Genomic DNA, 16,457 nt, shown 5'->3' with positions numbered 1-16,457 from the left:
GTCATTTTCCTTTATTACACAGTAGGTTACTTAATCTGTGGACTCATGAGTGAGGCAGGCATGATGGCAGCGATGTTATGCTGGCTATGGATGCAACTGTATGAATTTCCCTTCACGAGGTCAGACTTGCCTACTCTCATTGCTGAGTGCCCAGTTTTTCAAGCAACCATCCCCGATCCTGAACCCTAATCTGGCACAAGATCTCAAAGGGTACCTTTAAGCACTTGCCAATCAGGTTGATTAAATTGTGTCCCTGCCATCAGTGAAGAAGTAAGGGATTTTTCTCTACCTGAATAGATTTGCTTAGTCTTGATTTGGATTTTCTTTTTCTTGATTTCACTGCACCACCCACCCTCTGTGAGCTCACTGAAGGTCACGTACACTGTTGCAGTGAACATATTGCCTCCAAATTCACTTCACAGCAAAAGTGGCAAGGCAATGGGAGGACAGCCAAGGGATTAATGGACACTATCATATACCCTGTCATTCAGAAAATTCTGGCTGTTAGGATGATTCAGTGACCTAATAAAAACTGAGCTGTGGCATGAGCTGGTAGTTATCATCATGCAATTTTAGGGTGCTAAATGTGGTCTATACCTATTATTGGCAGATTTGAATAGAAAGTCCAAGACATCACCATAGTATCCTATTTCCTTTTCTTCCTGAAAGTAGGCTAGTCAACATTTTTTTTTACCTTTATGAATTACCCAAGTATATTTCTGAATTCTTTGCCCCTACTTTTTTTTGCCTAAGTTGCTGAGATGCTTTCAGTTTCTTGTAACCAAAAGTTCTTAATGAATATATTCTACTACTAAAGTCTTTTTTTATAGCAATGAGAAGCTGTAATGATTATTTTCAATGAGACAAATAAAACTGTTGATAATTTTTCAAGAAAATGGTGGACATTTTAGTTGTCTATTCTCTTCTACTTTTTAAAAGAAATTCTAATGTTCTTTGAGAAAGTAACGTACCCAGCTTAAAAAAATACAGTTACGTTGCCCAGCCTTTTTTTTTTTTTTTTTTTTTTTTTTTGCAATGGGGGATAGCTAAAGATGAACATAGTCCTGGAAATGTAATTTTATAAATAGACATTGCTTTCAGGGAAGGTTTTGAAAGAATAATAAGCCTTTCACCCTTTGCCTTTGCTGCTTTTTCTTGTTTGGAATGCAGAATGAGTTGGAGTTGGAGTAGCAGTGGGTCAACTATGTAAATGAAAGCCATCTGCTAAGGATGACAGAGCAGAAAGATAGAAGGAGCCTGAGTCACAGATGTCATTGTGAAGTCCTTGGACCAACAGACTGCCTGCCTCTGGACTTTGAAAATTAGAGAAATTTACCCCTATTTGGTTAATCCACCATAGTTTGGTTTCTGTTACGTTCAACCGAATGCAATACTGAACTGAAATGCACAATTTCTCTTCTTTTTATTACAATTTCAGGAATATGAGAGGATATACCCTATGCCCTAACTAGATTCAGGGAGCTGGGACCAGAATCCTAATTTCCAGTTTGGAATGTTTTCTAGGACTTTATATTTTTCTTTCCATCTTTGTTCAGGTCTTTTCCCCTTATACTTTGTTTAACTTTGAACTCCCTCCCAAATGACCATTTATAGCCAGTCCTACTTCTTTTGAACTTTTGCCATTTAAACCAGAGGGATTTGCATCTATTTCAATCACAAAATATTTCCTTTGGATGCATATGAAATATGAAGTCAGAAATTTCTTATTTCTATGATATACCCTCTTCCGAGACTAGGCTTCTTTTTCAGAATTATGGCAGGCCTCTAGTGTACTGAGGTGGCTAACTAAGAATTCCTTCTGTTCCTGGGCAGTGCCATCCTTCCCTGTATTTTAAGAAGTACTTTATTAATTTCTTGTGGCTGCTGTAACGAATTACCGCAGATTTGCTGGCTTAAATGACATGAGTTTTCTCTCTTATAGTTCTGGAGGCCAGTGGTCCAACATGGGTTTTACTGGGCTCAAGTAAGTGTGTGTAGGGCTGTGTTCCCTCCAGTGGCTCTACAGGAAAATCTGATTTCTGCCTTTTCCAGTCTCTAGTGGCTGCCTCTTTTCCTTGGCTTGTGGCCTCTTTCTCCATCCACAAAGCACATCACTCCAGTCTCTGTTTAGGTGACTCCTCCTCCAAGGTCTAATCTGTATTTTGCCTACCTCTCATAAAGATGCCTATGGTTGCATTTAGGCCCTACCAGGTCAGGTTAGTCTTCCCATCCCATCCCAAGATCCTTAACCACATCTAAAGTCACTTTTGCCATATAAGGTAACACACAGGTTATACAGATTAGGGCCTGAATGTCTTGGGAGGTCATTATTAAGCCTGTGACAATTACCCTTTACCTTTTGGAATTCCACTTGGCCTTCTGTTTATAATGAGCACAGACAGGTAAATATACCTTATGAGCACAGTTTATGGTTCAAGATTAAGTTACCTACATAAGCCAGTCAAAGTCTTAGCCGGAGTTTTAAAATGTTGTTCTTATAAAGATGGTTCCATCTTTGTCCAGATGGCAGGAGCTATATAGTATAAAGCCCAGATTGCTTGATGGCTGCAATTTTTGGGGGCCATAGAAGCAGAGAGGATGAAGCTAGTGGAGACAGACATAGTGACAGAGAGAGAGAGTAATTAAAGAGCACAGAGCAGAGATGGGGTAAGGAGTTCTGCCATGCTCCTGGCTCCATTTCCTCTGACTCGACCCCCTTACTTGGTTCGCTAGACCACTCTTTCTTGATTATTTGTGAGATCTCCTCATGTCTTAACAAAAAATTCCTTTTCATTTCCTTAAATCTGATTTGCCACTCTTGTAGAGTTTTATAAACAACAAGAAAACAGAGAGAGAGAGAGAGAGAGAGAACCTGGCTATTACCTGACTAGAGAAGGCAAGCCCTGCAGATAAGAATCTGACTGATTCAATCCATATAGGACAGGCTGAAGAGCTAACTACTGGGGCATGTGACAGAGCTATTAGGATGTGCTGTCATTGTAATATTCTGGCTCCAGTAATTGGTTTTAAAATGTCTAGGTGTTGTATAGTGAAAGCAGGTGATATTTGCAATCAAAAAGTAGGGAGGAAATAATTGTGGCATTAAAAGAATAGTCTTTTCTAGTCCCTGAAGCACTATTACTTAATCTCTTGAGGATTCTATAGTTCAAGACATTTTAGCAAAAGAGCAGGTATTTCATTAGGAAAAGGCTATAGAAGTGAAGGAAGAGGAGGACGTTGAGAAGGTCTCAATCCTCTTGAAAGCCCCTAATCCTGGACAATCCCAGGGTCACTTTGTAGATTTTATTTAGAACGCAGAAGGTTGTATGGCAGATCTTCCTTGGTTCTCACTTTTCAGTTGCAAACTCCCTGGAATCAGCATTAATTTAAGTGGTATTAATGATCCTTAGCAGGCAACAGATAGCCAAGCAGCCATGAGAAAGAGTGGGGAAGAAAAGGTACCTGGTGGTGGTGGGGGGAGGGGGGGGCTTGCTGACGGTGGGGGAGAGGAGTCCAGAAGGGAGGCAATGATTGGATTCACCTCTCTGGTTTTGCCTGGAGTTGTCTGTGACTCTCTCAACCATCTATGTCTACAGGATAAGGGTTGGAAACCCATATTATGTTAGAGCTTGATTTTAAATCATTTTGTTTATAATGCATAAAGTCCTTCCAGTGCCTTAGGGGTTGAGAGACTCAGGTGGAATATCCAATATCAGGTCTGGGAGGAGACATGTCCTACTCAGCCCATGAACTGACTATCTGACTTCCCAGGTTTCTCAGGAAGAAACCAACAGTTTCTACCCAATGTAGAATTAATTATTGCACCTAGGACACTAGACTGTAAAATGAAACAAAGGGGTTGGAGAAGATTGCCAAGGGCCCTTTCATCAATAAAGAGGCAGGTGGGAGAGGTAGTGCAATAACGAGGGCAGGTGGACAGGAGAGAAGAGGACACTACACACTGAGAAGAGGAATGGCAGGCGTGAGCTGATGGCAGAGATCAGGGCAGGGAAGTGTAGGCAGTGGAAAGCCTCTGAACAAAAAGGAACGATGGCAGTACAATTTCCCTAGGAGCAGGCTAATCCTCCTTGCACCGAGTATGCTAAGAGTTCTACTTGCCTCCTATGAGGAACAGGGACCGCTCATTGCTAGGGTTGCATTATAAATGCTAGCTCAACTGACATGCCATCTCTTAATAAGGGGCAAGTCCTTGTATTTTTCATCATGCACCAGTGACAAAATCCCTCCCATTTTAGCCGAAAAATACTGTAAGAGCCAAAAAATTGTCAGTGACAACATCAGTACATTCGGCTGGCTTCAGGGATTAAGTGAACAGCATCTGTGGCCAGTTTCTGACATGGCTTCAGGCGCCTTAAAAATATATATAGCATCTAAATTAAAGCCACAGATATGAGGGGAGGGAAACCTTCCTGCCTCAGCAGGGAGATACCTTTGATTAAAGCTCAGTCTGACCTTCCTGCTTCAATTTCCACATAAATTGAGACGCATCTCCTAAATGGCAGGACTTTAAACAATCATAATGAGCAAGGACCAGGATGCTTTGCGTTAAATTTCCATCTTCGTTCCTGGGGCAGGCAAAGGAGAAAATAAGGGAGGGTCCCTGTTATTTGTTATCAAAAGAACAACGCAGCCCTCCTTTCCGTTTCTTTTGTGCAGAGACAGTATTATCTGTGGAACAAGTAATTCACTCCTGAACACTTTAGATTGCTTTTCAATACAGCTGAATTCTTAGAATTTTAGCATTTAGTATATGCCAATGGTTTGATGGAAAATCTTCTATTTTGAGGATGATATGTATTAGTAAATAATTCACTCTGGGAAACAACTTACACTTGGAGGAATTTGAAACAAAAATAAAATCTAACAAAACAAATCTGTTTCATAGTTAGTAAGGGTAAAATAAAACAAAGGCTTTTACTTTGAAGGTTCTTCGATATTTCATTAATTCACAATTGCTTAAATTACAAAATGCCCAAGTAGTCTCTGCAGTCAATAAGCCTTTTCTTTTTTTAACCACATTAATTTTGTGGAATTAAAACAATTTCTACCAATTTGGAAGGTATGTCCACTGCAACATTGTATTTTTGATTTTGTGTATTAAAATTAAAAATATAATAATAACTTTCTTTTATTATTAATACTCTCCTCCATTTAACTTTTCTATATAAACCATAGAAATTAGCCCATTTTTCATCCTTAGCAAAGATTAAAACATTACAATATATTTCTATTAAAAGCAAGGACCCAAAGAAATTGCAAAAATAATTTTTAGCTTGGACACAGTATCCTCATTCGTCATATTTTTTACATAAGTAGTACACATTGCTATAAGGCATTGGTGGATATATACTCACCCAAGAGAAGACAGATTTTCTGGAGGTTAACAATACTTTTTTTTTTTTTTTAATTCTAGTAGATTGTGTACAATGAAATAATATAATCTCAAACAGCTTCTCCACTGTCTCCATTTTATTAACATGTTCTTTGGCTGTGTCAGGCCCACTTTCCTTGCTAATAGTAAGCGTATGTCCAATAAAACCTCACCTGTGCCTGCATAGGGAAAGAATGTATTATGTGCATATCAATGCTCCCAGATGAAACCAAACAACGTTTGTGTTTAGCAGCTCTTTGCGTGAAAGGAAAAGGAATCTTGAATGAATTAAGAATGAAAGCAAAACCTGCCAGTGTGTTTTTCAAAACTGAGGGTGTGCTGCTCTCTTGTGGAAATCAGAAGTACTGACACGTATTGGATGTTTCTTACTATTTTCGGAGAAGACCAGGTCTTAATTGTTCTACGTCAGGATCTCACAGCAATATTTGAAAAATTTTAATGGCATCCATATATTGAATTTATCATTTTACATGTTCTATTGATGCAGGCGGTCAAATCTACACCTGAAGGCTGGACTTAATTATTGTTTTTAAAAGTCTTTGATACATCTTCCTCTGAAAGAATTTCCATTCCTTTTCCTCAATGAAGAGAATGCCCATCCCTTTCCTTTAATGCCTTCCCCTTCCTCCCTCAGCCTCACTGACTTTGAGATGACGTTGTAAAAAGTGTTCATGTCTTTCTCTGTAAAAAAAAAAACCTAGAGAAATGTAGACATTTCAAGTTTGTGTGTATTTGTAACAAAATGTCAACTGTGCACAAAACTTGGAATAAATGGTAAGCAAGCGAAAGCTGCGGAAAATATTGCAGCCAGTGGCCAAAGAGATGGAAGAAGAACAAAATCCCATGATGTGAGTCATCTTTCTCCCCCCGCTACTGTTTCTTCTTTCACCTGTCCCCTCTCACCTCAACCCTTGGCACACCAACTTTTCCTCACTCATTGAAGGTAATCTTCCCCCTATTGGAAAATGAGCTGGAAGCATATCAATCTGCTTTAGAATTATTTTGTCTCCCTTATATTTTCTAGTTTCTCTGGGTCCACATTCTGAACTCTTCCACAACTGATGGAACTTGCCCTCCTCTTGGCAAGACTAATATTTTCCTCTGTCAGGAATGCATCTTTCTTCATCTCCTCCTCAGATGAGTATTAAAAATTTCCCTCGTTCTAACTCATTCCCAACAACCCACAAACATATACATGTCTCTTCCATATTACAAACAACGGAAATAAAACAACCCCAAACAAAACAATATAAAAGAAACCCCCTGCCCTATACCCTGCACTGTTCTTTAGTTCACATCCTCCTACTCTGTACTTTTTTGGGGGTGGGGTGGTGGTGGTGGTTCATGGTCCAAGAATCGAAGCTGACTCTGTATTTGTTATGAGAAAAGTCCACAACATTTTATTTCTCCATTATTCACCCGTTGTTCAATCTACCTGACCACTAATTTCTTAGACTGTGGAAAGAGATCCCTAGATGTAAAAATCATAAAGTAGCTTAGCATCTCCAGAGTGCATTCCATAAACCATAGTTCCTTGCATCCATGAAAGAAGATTTTAGTGGTTCAATAAGTTTGGGACATGCTGTCTGCTACAGGACCTTTGAAATTCAGTGCAGAGTACCATGTTTAAAGCTCAGGGACATCCATAGTAAAGACGTTTGATCAACTTCCCTTAATTTAGAGTTTTGTCTAGGGGATTCAGGAATGTTTTTTTGGTTGCTGCTTAATATCCTTTAAGCATCACAGAAATAATGTTTCACTGAATACAATCTTTGCCATATAAACACTTCTAAATCCAGTGTCCCTGAGTTTATCTTCTTGTGGATGTATGCACGTATTTCTCTGGGATAGATTCAGAGAAAGGACTTACTGGTCTTAGGCAAATTCATCAAACTGATGCACTGTACGAGTTTCTAATCTCAATGCCACATATTCATGTCTCCGCCTTCCCATAACCTAGTCAAATCTTGATCTTATCAAACTTTTAAATTTGATGGGTAAAGGTGAAATCTTACAGGTTTTAAATATTTAATTCTGTGATTTTTAATGATGTGGGGACACATGTATATACTTTCCTCTTATCTGAGAGTTGCTTGTATATAGTATTTGCTCATTTTTTATTGGGTAATTTGTATTCTTTTATATTCTAGATTCTGATCCTTTGTCTTCTGTGTGTAATGGAAACATTTTCCCTTAGTCTGTTACTTATATTTTAATTTCATCAGGTTGTCTTGGGCCGTATAAAAGTTTTCAATTTTGACAATGTCAAAATTATGAGTATTTTGCTTTATAGCTTTTAAGACCGTCCCTGTCCACAAGAAAATATGTCTATTGCCTTATGTTTTCTTTATCAAACTTCTTAATATTCTCACTCAATCCATTGATCATCTCCTTGTATTGGCATCTTTGTTCATGTTCATAAGTATAATTTTATAGATTTTTTACAGTGAATTAAAAAAATCATACGCAGAGATTCTCATAAAGGAAACTTTCAGCTACAATTTGCATGCAATTTAGAAGGACAATTTGGATTATTAAAAAATGTTTACTTTCCTTTGAAATGACGAAAAATATTTGGTTAGGCCAGAAGGTATCTGGGCACTAAATAGTTTGTTGTAGGCTAAGTCCGAATGCTTATCTTATTCTATTCCACAGTATAGGTAAGGTTGCATTATTCAATGGCAGTTTTGCATTTTGGTATGGAGATTTATCAAAAATTTTATTGTTCTGACTGTTTATTTCTTAGAATTAAAAATTCATGCCCTGAAATTCAGTCTGATATTCATGATGATTCAACGGGCATTTGCCGATACCATTCTCTTTCCATGATATCTCCTTGTTTTACTAATAAGAATTACAGACAAATATTATGCTGGCAGAATTCTGGAAGAAGCAGAGTAAAGAATCACTGTGTTTTAGAGGAGAATGAACTAGAGTCACTATTCTTCTCACCCAGCAAATGAATGTCATTAGGTGATTTCTACTGAGTATTTGCACTGGCAATTCAGCCTCAATTAGTGATGATTTTAGGAGAAGGACAAGAACCAATTATTAAAGACTCAGAGATATTCCTTTGTACTTGTGTGCTCAGGTGGTTTAGTGGGGCTGATGAGCTCATCTGTGGTTCTCTTGAAATAACTAGAGACTCAATTCCATTCCAAAAACAGCAATGAAAAGAGCAGGGATCCAAAGAGGAAAAGCTCAGAAAGTCACATAAAGCAGTAACCTGCAATTCCCAGGCATGCACTACTGTTGTATATCCTCTCTATTCTGGGAAACAATGTTTCTGGCTTTAAGACCTTGCAGGGGCTACATTTTGCTTCTAGCCTTTACTGCAGCCAAAAGGAATCTGTGAAACGGTCTCAGCTTTCTGGATTCAGAAATGGCTGAATTTTAATTCAAGATAACTTTATTTAGTGTAAAGGGATGAATCATTAAATTAGCATAAATTAAAATGGTATCTGGGGAGGGAGAGGAGATATATATGTACATGATCAGTCTGCAATCTTGAATTGCAAATTTGTGTCTTTTACTGCTCCCTGCTTTCCCTCCTGTTTCCGACAAGAAGAATAGCTCTGCATATTTCTTGACCCATAACTTTGCTAGCATGGGAGCCATCATCTAAGATGATACAGAAACCAAAGGAGGTGATCATCACAAGGCTGCACTGAGTCTGGTCTACTCAATGATGAGGACTCATTCAGTGAGGACCTGAGCTGAGCACAGACGGGGTGGACACAGTGCACGGGACATCGCTGGTAGTTCACATCCATGACATGAGGATGCAGGACACCTGTATTTTCACAGCAGCAAATGCAGACTGTTGAGATTTAGAATCAGACCAAGGAATAATCACTACTGATTAAGATCAGATACCTTCATTGTCCCCAAGCACAGTGGCAGGAGCTTGCTGGAACTTTTCACAGTTTGAATGGAGAGTCAGGGCCATTTTCACTACACCAATGAACCATCTACATTTTTAATTCATCAAATACATCTCTTCCTCCAGAGAATGTGCTAGAGAATTAAACTGCTTCTCTGACCTAGACTGGAAGAAACGTGTACAGATAACCCTTAGGAGGACAGTTGTCCTTTTATTGTGGTAGAATGGAATATACACAAGATAGTGTCCTTCCAGGGAGGCTTCTGAGTCCAAATACCTCTGAATTGTAGTTACAGTTAAATCTGGGAACTGTTTTAGCTGCTGTCAGAATATCAGTCTCTGTGCCTTTGTTTATTCTCCGCCTAGGTTGCTCAAGGAAATATCATAGCATGGATCTAATTAAACAGTGGGAATTAATTTTCTCATGGTTTTGAGGCTGAGAAAGTTCAAATCAAGGCATCATCAATGCGATGCTTTCTTCCGGAACACTGGCATCGGAGAGTGGCTGCTGGTGATCCTTGGTCCTTAGCTCGTCATGTGGCAAGGCACACAGCAGCATTCCTGAGCTCTCCCTACTCTTCTGGGTCCCACTGATGTTCAACCACTGGCTACGCTGTCTGTTGCTCTCTTTTCCTATGTCTGAATTTCATTCTGCCTCTGAAGGACTCCAGGAACAGGATTCAGACCCCTCCTGATTGAGGTGGGCTACAACTTAACTGAAGTAACCTTATCAGAGGGTCCTACATAGAATGGGTTCATTCCCAGAGGAATGGGTTAGGTTTAAAAATATGTTTTTCTGGAGCACACACAGCTCCAAATCATTATAACCTCCAATCTCTCTTTTTAATTTTATTTCCTCTTATTCCTCTTTGTGTTCTTTTGTCTCAGGACTTTGGTACTTGCTGTTCTCTCTACTGGAATGCTTGTCCTTTTCCTTGCTCCTCCTTCTTGATGTCTGTCTTCCAGCACAAACCATACACGGTTTGACCTTCTTTACTCATTTACCATTGTACTACATATCATATCTTCCTCACTTATTTACCTTATATCTCAGAAGCAGTGATTTAAAAAATATATTTTTTTCACTCCTAAAACTTTGGACTTTAGCAGGAATATAGTAGATGCTCAATAAATATTTGTTTTAAATTAATAAGTAAGTATTAACATTAATCACAATGAACTACTCACTGATACGGCTTCCTAATCTGTGATTTCTGTACTGTTGCTTTCTCCCATTATCACCAGATGAAATCCTGTCACCCCTTCAAGGACTGCTCAAGTGTCACATCACACATAGACTCTTTACTAATTCTTCTCAGCTATAAATAATGCCTCCTGAAGACCTCCTAGAACTTTTGCTCTGCATTTATTTATATATGTAGTTTATAGTTATTTTATATATACCTACGTCTGCAACTGAGCTACATGTTATTTTACGTCTATAAGAAATATAGATTTCTTATTAGAATTTATGACCCTAGAAGCCTAATATGCTGTAAACATACTATTTTAGAAAAAGTATGTATAAATTAGCTTGGAGCTTAAAGATGTGGACTTTGCAGTGGGATGAGCTTGGATTCAATACTTGGATGATCACTTTACTGTGAAGAAAGGCTTTGAGGTCTTTCAAACCTGTCCCTTCATTATGGGCAGTATTAGTCAAGGTTCTGCAGGAAAACAGAACCAATATGGGATAATAAATATCATGAAATTTATTATAGGAATTGGCTCATGACAATGACAAGTCTGAATTCTGTAGTGCAGGCTGCAAGCTGGGAACTCCAATAAAAATTTTTGATGAATTCCTAGGAGAAGTTGGCTGGCTGAAATAGAGATGGAAATTCTCCCTTTTGACTGCTGAAATCATCAGTTCTCTCTTTAAGGCCTTCAGCTGATTGGATGGGACTTCTGTCATTGTTGAAGGCAAGCTCCTTAGTTGATTGAAGATGCAATCACAGATGCAAACATCTGACTGATGATTAAATCTACAGAATACCCTCACAGTAAACAATGAGGCCAGTGCTTCCTTGACCATACTACTGGATACCATAACCTAGCCAAATTTCCACATGAACCATCATAGTCTACCATTGTCAACTTGGCACATGTACACATCTCCTTAAACTAAACATAATCTTTAAATAAAAAGTCTTTTTTTTTTTTTTTTTGCTTAACAATACTCAGCACATAACCAGAAATGCACTAACTCTTTCCTCAGAAGAGGGTATGAGTCCTTGGGTAATAGTCACTCTTAAATGTAAAAACCTGTAACTTAAAAACTATAACAGAGTTAATAAAACATGTCATAGGATGAGGGGATATATGTTTGTCTACACACAAACATCTTTATAACAAAACAAGGAAGAAATTTGCATAACCATTACAGTCTTCATTTCTGTAACTGGTCATGTGGTCATAGCTTATATTTATCACCACCGTCTTCCACTACCCATTCCATATTCCCTTTACGCTCCACAAGTACCTCAGCTGGCCATGATGAGGTGACCCAAACTTTCATTCCTGTTGTTTCTGGGCCCTGGGCAGTCCTGCCGGGATTGTTGCAATTTCCCTTTGACTTTAATCACAGAGCACGGTAGTATGAAGTCATGTCTTAAGGGATCTCCTATTCCTAGGCAAACTTCTTTACCTTCAGTGTGTAGTAGGATTCCTATTTCCCCTTGATAATCAGGTTCAGTCTCCCCAGCCAGAACAGTAATTTCCTTCTTTACCTGTTGATTCAGAGATATGAGGATCCCAAAGTGGTTGGGTAGCCATCTTAACTTCCAGTTCAATGGAATCAATACTGTGTCTGGTAAAAGCACTTCTTCTTTTGGAACTAAGACCTGCTGACCAGCAGACCTTAAGGTTGAGGGGGAGGAGGCAAAATTTTTTCTAGTAGGTCACCAGGGCTCTGAGTTCCATTTTTGAAATCACAATACCTAGTGTCATAGTTCCGTATACCACACATAACCTCCTCTCGCCCCTGCCATCTCTCTCTTTTCACTAGGTTATAGCTTTTGGAGGTCAATGACAACTCTTTCATCTTAATCCAATTCAGTGCCTAGGGCATAGTAGAAATCCAAGAAATATTTGTAAAAGGAATGAAATAATAATTGTGAGAATTGGACTTTGACATACAGGTGTGATTATCCCCAAGAAATTCTTGCTCAATGAGCTAAGATATAATGATGCTGCAAATTAGAAAATGTCAGGCTGAGAGTTGTATGTTTTCTGCTACATCTACACAGTAGAACTGCAACAGGGTGCTGGTGAGAGGTGTATTAGAAGGAGCTTAGGGATGGAGTTCTCATTCAGTTACTGTCTCAATGGGTAACATGATCAGCCATGTGTTCTAGTTTGCTAGCTGCCAGAATGCAGTGTACCAGAAACGGAATGGTTTTTAAAAAGGGGAATTTAATAACTTGCTAGTTTGCAGTTCTAAGGCCAAGAAAATGTCCCAATTAAAACAAGTCTGTAGAAATGTCCAATCAAAGACATCCAGGGAAAGATACAAGAAGGTCGATGAAATTCAGGGTTTCTCTCTCAAGTGAGAAGGCACATGGTGAGCACAGTCAGGGTTTCTCTCTCAGCTGGAAGGGCACATGGCGAGCAAGGCGTCATCTGCTAGCTTTCTCTCCTGGCTTCCTATTTCATGAAGCTCCCCAGGTGTTGTTTTTCTTCTTCATCTCCAAAAGTTGCTGGCTTGTGGGCTCTCTGCTTCTCATGGCTATGTCATTCTTCTCTGCTGTCTCTGAATCGGCCATTCTCCAAAATGTTTCCTTTTTTATAGGACTCCAGTAGACCAATCAAGACCCACCCAAATGGGTGGAGACATGTCGTCACCTAAGTTTAACAACCACTCTTGATTAAATCACATCTCCAGGGAGATGATCTGATTACAGTTGCAAACATACAGTATTGAATAGGGATTGTTCTACCTTTATGAAATGGGATTTTGATTAAAACATGGCTTTTCTAGGGTCCATACATCCTTTCAAACCAGTACACCATGATACCTTTCTGGGGCTCAATTTATCATAGGTAGGAAAGGATTGTGAAATGCATAAGCTTTAGCGTTACTTAACATCTGGATCACACAGTGCCTGCACAAAGAGGGCCAATAATGCTTATGAAATGAGAGAAAAATGAATGGATCACCATTAGGAATAAAAATAATTTATATAATCATTGATAGCCAAGAATTATAAATATCATGGATATTTATTTAATTTTCATGTTTGATTCATGATCTAGGACATGCCAATATTGTTTTTCAAAGTTGATTACCTCACTTCCTTTGTGGCTATCTTTTGAACGTCCCAAAGGAAGCAAAGTGTGAAAGGGAGTGAGTTACACATCTAAAAACATATACTTAATATTATCAGTTTCAGGTGCTATTCTTAAATACTTACCATTTGCTTGTTTACATTCCTTTTTTTGCATTTTAAGGCTTGTTTTACCTTCTTGTGGTCTTGTTTTTCTTAATCTTTTGATTAATATTTAGAAATTACTAAATTTTCTTACATGTAAAATAACTTGGGAGTGCTCTTTACAGCAAAAAAAAAAAAAAAAAACAAAGCTCAAAAAACTCAAGTCTGCCATCTAGTGGAGTAAATTAATAAAGACTTTTTTTTTTTTTTTTTTACAGTGATGGTTCCAAAAGCCACCAGTATTGCTTGGAATAGGAATTACTTCTTTCATCAGAGTTCAAAGAAATGTCTGGGCTCCAATTTTCCAAATTTATGTAGTGAGACTGAACATTGCATGTAATTGTCTAAAATGGTTGCTGAATATATGTTTGCTGTTTTATTAAATTTTGTAGAGCTTCTGAAGAGTTGTGTAACCAAAGGTAGCTCTCTTACAATTGCTTTGAAAGAGGTGATGGTAAAACTAATAACAGAAAAGATTTTAGAAGAAAGGCTGAAATTAAGAGCAGGTGTTTTTTCTGGGGACCCTCAAAGATCACAGGGCTATTTTATCCTAGAAAAAGAAAATTACAAAAGTACATTAATAACCTCCTCATTGACTGTATTACATGGAATGTTTTAGGCTGTGGCAGGTGCTCTTTGAAAGTCAAAGGGAACACATAGCGGTTAATATGGTCTAAAAATTTCAAATGGTTTTACTAATATCACTCGCTATTTCTATGCACAGATGAGTAAAGAATGCTATTTATCTTCAATCACCATTCATGATTTTTGAAATATATTGCCTGCTTATAAAAGCAGCACAAGTTCATTATAGATAATTTGGAAAATTCAGAAGTATAAAATAATTTAAAAAGCACCTCCAAAATTGCTTTTCAGAAATAACCACATTTTAGCATTTTGATGTATTTTCTTTTAGGCTTTTATCTCTCCATAGTTGTATTTTTCCTTTGACAATCATTTTAATCTGTTTAGGTCCACTTTTCTTAATTAACATTTCCCCTGGGTGATTCAAGTACAAATTTTTAATGACTGTAAAATAACATTTCATAATCATGTAAAAAATTTATCCAACCATTCCTAATTATTGAAAGTATAGATTGTTTTCAAAGTTTTTACTCTTAGAAATACTGCTGCCCTCAACTCCTGACATGTATATATTGGTGAAAATTTGATTATTTCTGAAGGATAACTTCCCTTGAAGTTTAATTATTGGGTCATGATATGAAACACTTAAAGGCTTTTGATTTAAATGGCAAAGGTGTCTCATAAAATTGTTATAATTTTCATTCAGACTACTATTGTATGAGAGGCACCCTTTCATCTCACCTTGCCAACATTGCTATTTTCAATGGATTAAATAAAGATATAAATGATATCTCACTTAATTATAATTTGCATCTTTGATTACTAAAGAGACTGAATTATATTTTATTTGTAGGAAATTGCTTTTTTGTCAATTATTTGTACTTATTTTTTGCTTCTTTCATGTATTCACCTCCTTAATGATTTCTCAGCTATTTATAAAGTTGTAGTAGTAATCACTTTTTTAATCATTAATATTATCAATCATTTTCCCAGCTCATTATGTGTTTTCTTTGCTTCATGAAGTTTTAACATTTTTTTTGTGTAGTAAAATTTATAATCTTTTGCGGTTAATTTTCAGCTTTTTAAATAGAGATATGTTTTTCATTTCCTGCTTCATCTCTGTCTTTTCCTCAAACTCTTCTGTTCCCATTTCATAGAAGCTATAACTTATGTACATTTTTAAAAATATCCTTTCAAAATATAATATCATTTTCTTTGGGTCCCTATATTGAATCATTTCCCAATGTAATTTTTTTTTCTTTGTTTTGGGAGAAATAAAGAAGCATCCTTCACAGGTCATCATTAGTGAAAATTTCTCACCAATTGGGGAAAAATTTTTATTATTAGAGTTAATTTCCAGCATTGCTATGAAGTTTTTCCTTTTTTTTGACCTTATTAGAATTTTAATGGGACACAGAATCATTGGTCATGAATTCTTAGCTAGATGTCATCATTAATCATTTATCTATTTTGTATCTTTAATCTGTTCTTTTATTTGGTAAGGATCTTTTATTGCAAGGGGGAAACGCGTAAAGGTGTTGTGGAAATTAAGATAATCCTGAAGAATACTGACTTGTTTTTGTATCTAATACTAATTACATAGATAGATGATTGTCTCCATGGTGGGTGGGGCAGGTTCATTCCTTTGATATCTCAAATATGGAGTCCAGAGAAAATTCAGAGTCAGAATGGTTGGCTTCTTGATCCTTTTAATATTTTTCTCATTAATATTCTTCTCAGCAATTATGGAAACATGACAGCCTATTTTTCTTCAACCTGTTTATTAAAATGACAGGTAAATGAAGTAGAGTGGTATGACATCTCAAGTCTTTGTGTGCCCTTTCCTCGTTTATCTAATAACATGAATTTTTTGGCCTTTTGGCATAGGAAGGCATCTCTAATGTCATTGTAGCACTGCACACGTGCCTTGAGATTTTGCATTCTAATGCAAAATTCAATTTCTAACTATAAAATTTTCATGCAAAATGAAGTCAAATGATGCTAATATCCATAAAAATGAAGGCAAATGCTGGTGATTTCCATCAGTTATCTTACATTTTCTCTGCCTTTCCTCATCATCTCCTCCAATTTTCCCTTTAACAATGAACAATCTAAAATTCAAAAGCATATGACGTGAAACAATAGT

The 16,457-nt window shown here is 37.3% G+C and overlaps 1 long non-coding RNA gene across 2 annotated transcripts in view; it reads left to right on the top strand.

Annotated features, from left to right (window-relative positions):
• Window positions 1-3,093, top strand: part of LOC143651884 (uncharacterized) — a 115,443-nt gene extending 112,350 nt beyond the window's left edge. For both annotated transcript variants that reach the window (XR_013160308.1, XR_013160309.1), the window contains exon 4: window positions 1,171-3,093. This is a non-coding gene — a long non-coding RNA (uncharacterized LOC143651884). The remainder of the gene's footprint in view (window positions 1-1,170) is intronic.
• The last annotated feature ends 13,364 nt before the right edge of the window (window positions 3,094-16,457 follow it).

The sequence above is a fragment of the Tamandua tetradactyla genome, chromosome 1 (assembly GCF_023851605.1).
Source record: "Tamandua tetradactyla isolate mTamTet1 chromosome 1, mTamTet1.pri, whole genome shotgun sequence".
NCBI classification, from domain to species: domain Eukaryota; kingdom Metazoa; phylum Chordata; class Mammalia; order Pilosa; family Myrmecophagidae; genus Tamandua; species Tamandua tetradactyla.
This window is presented reverse-complemented; position numbering and strand designations above follow the sequence as displayed.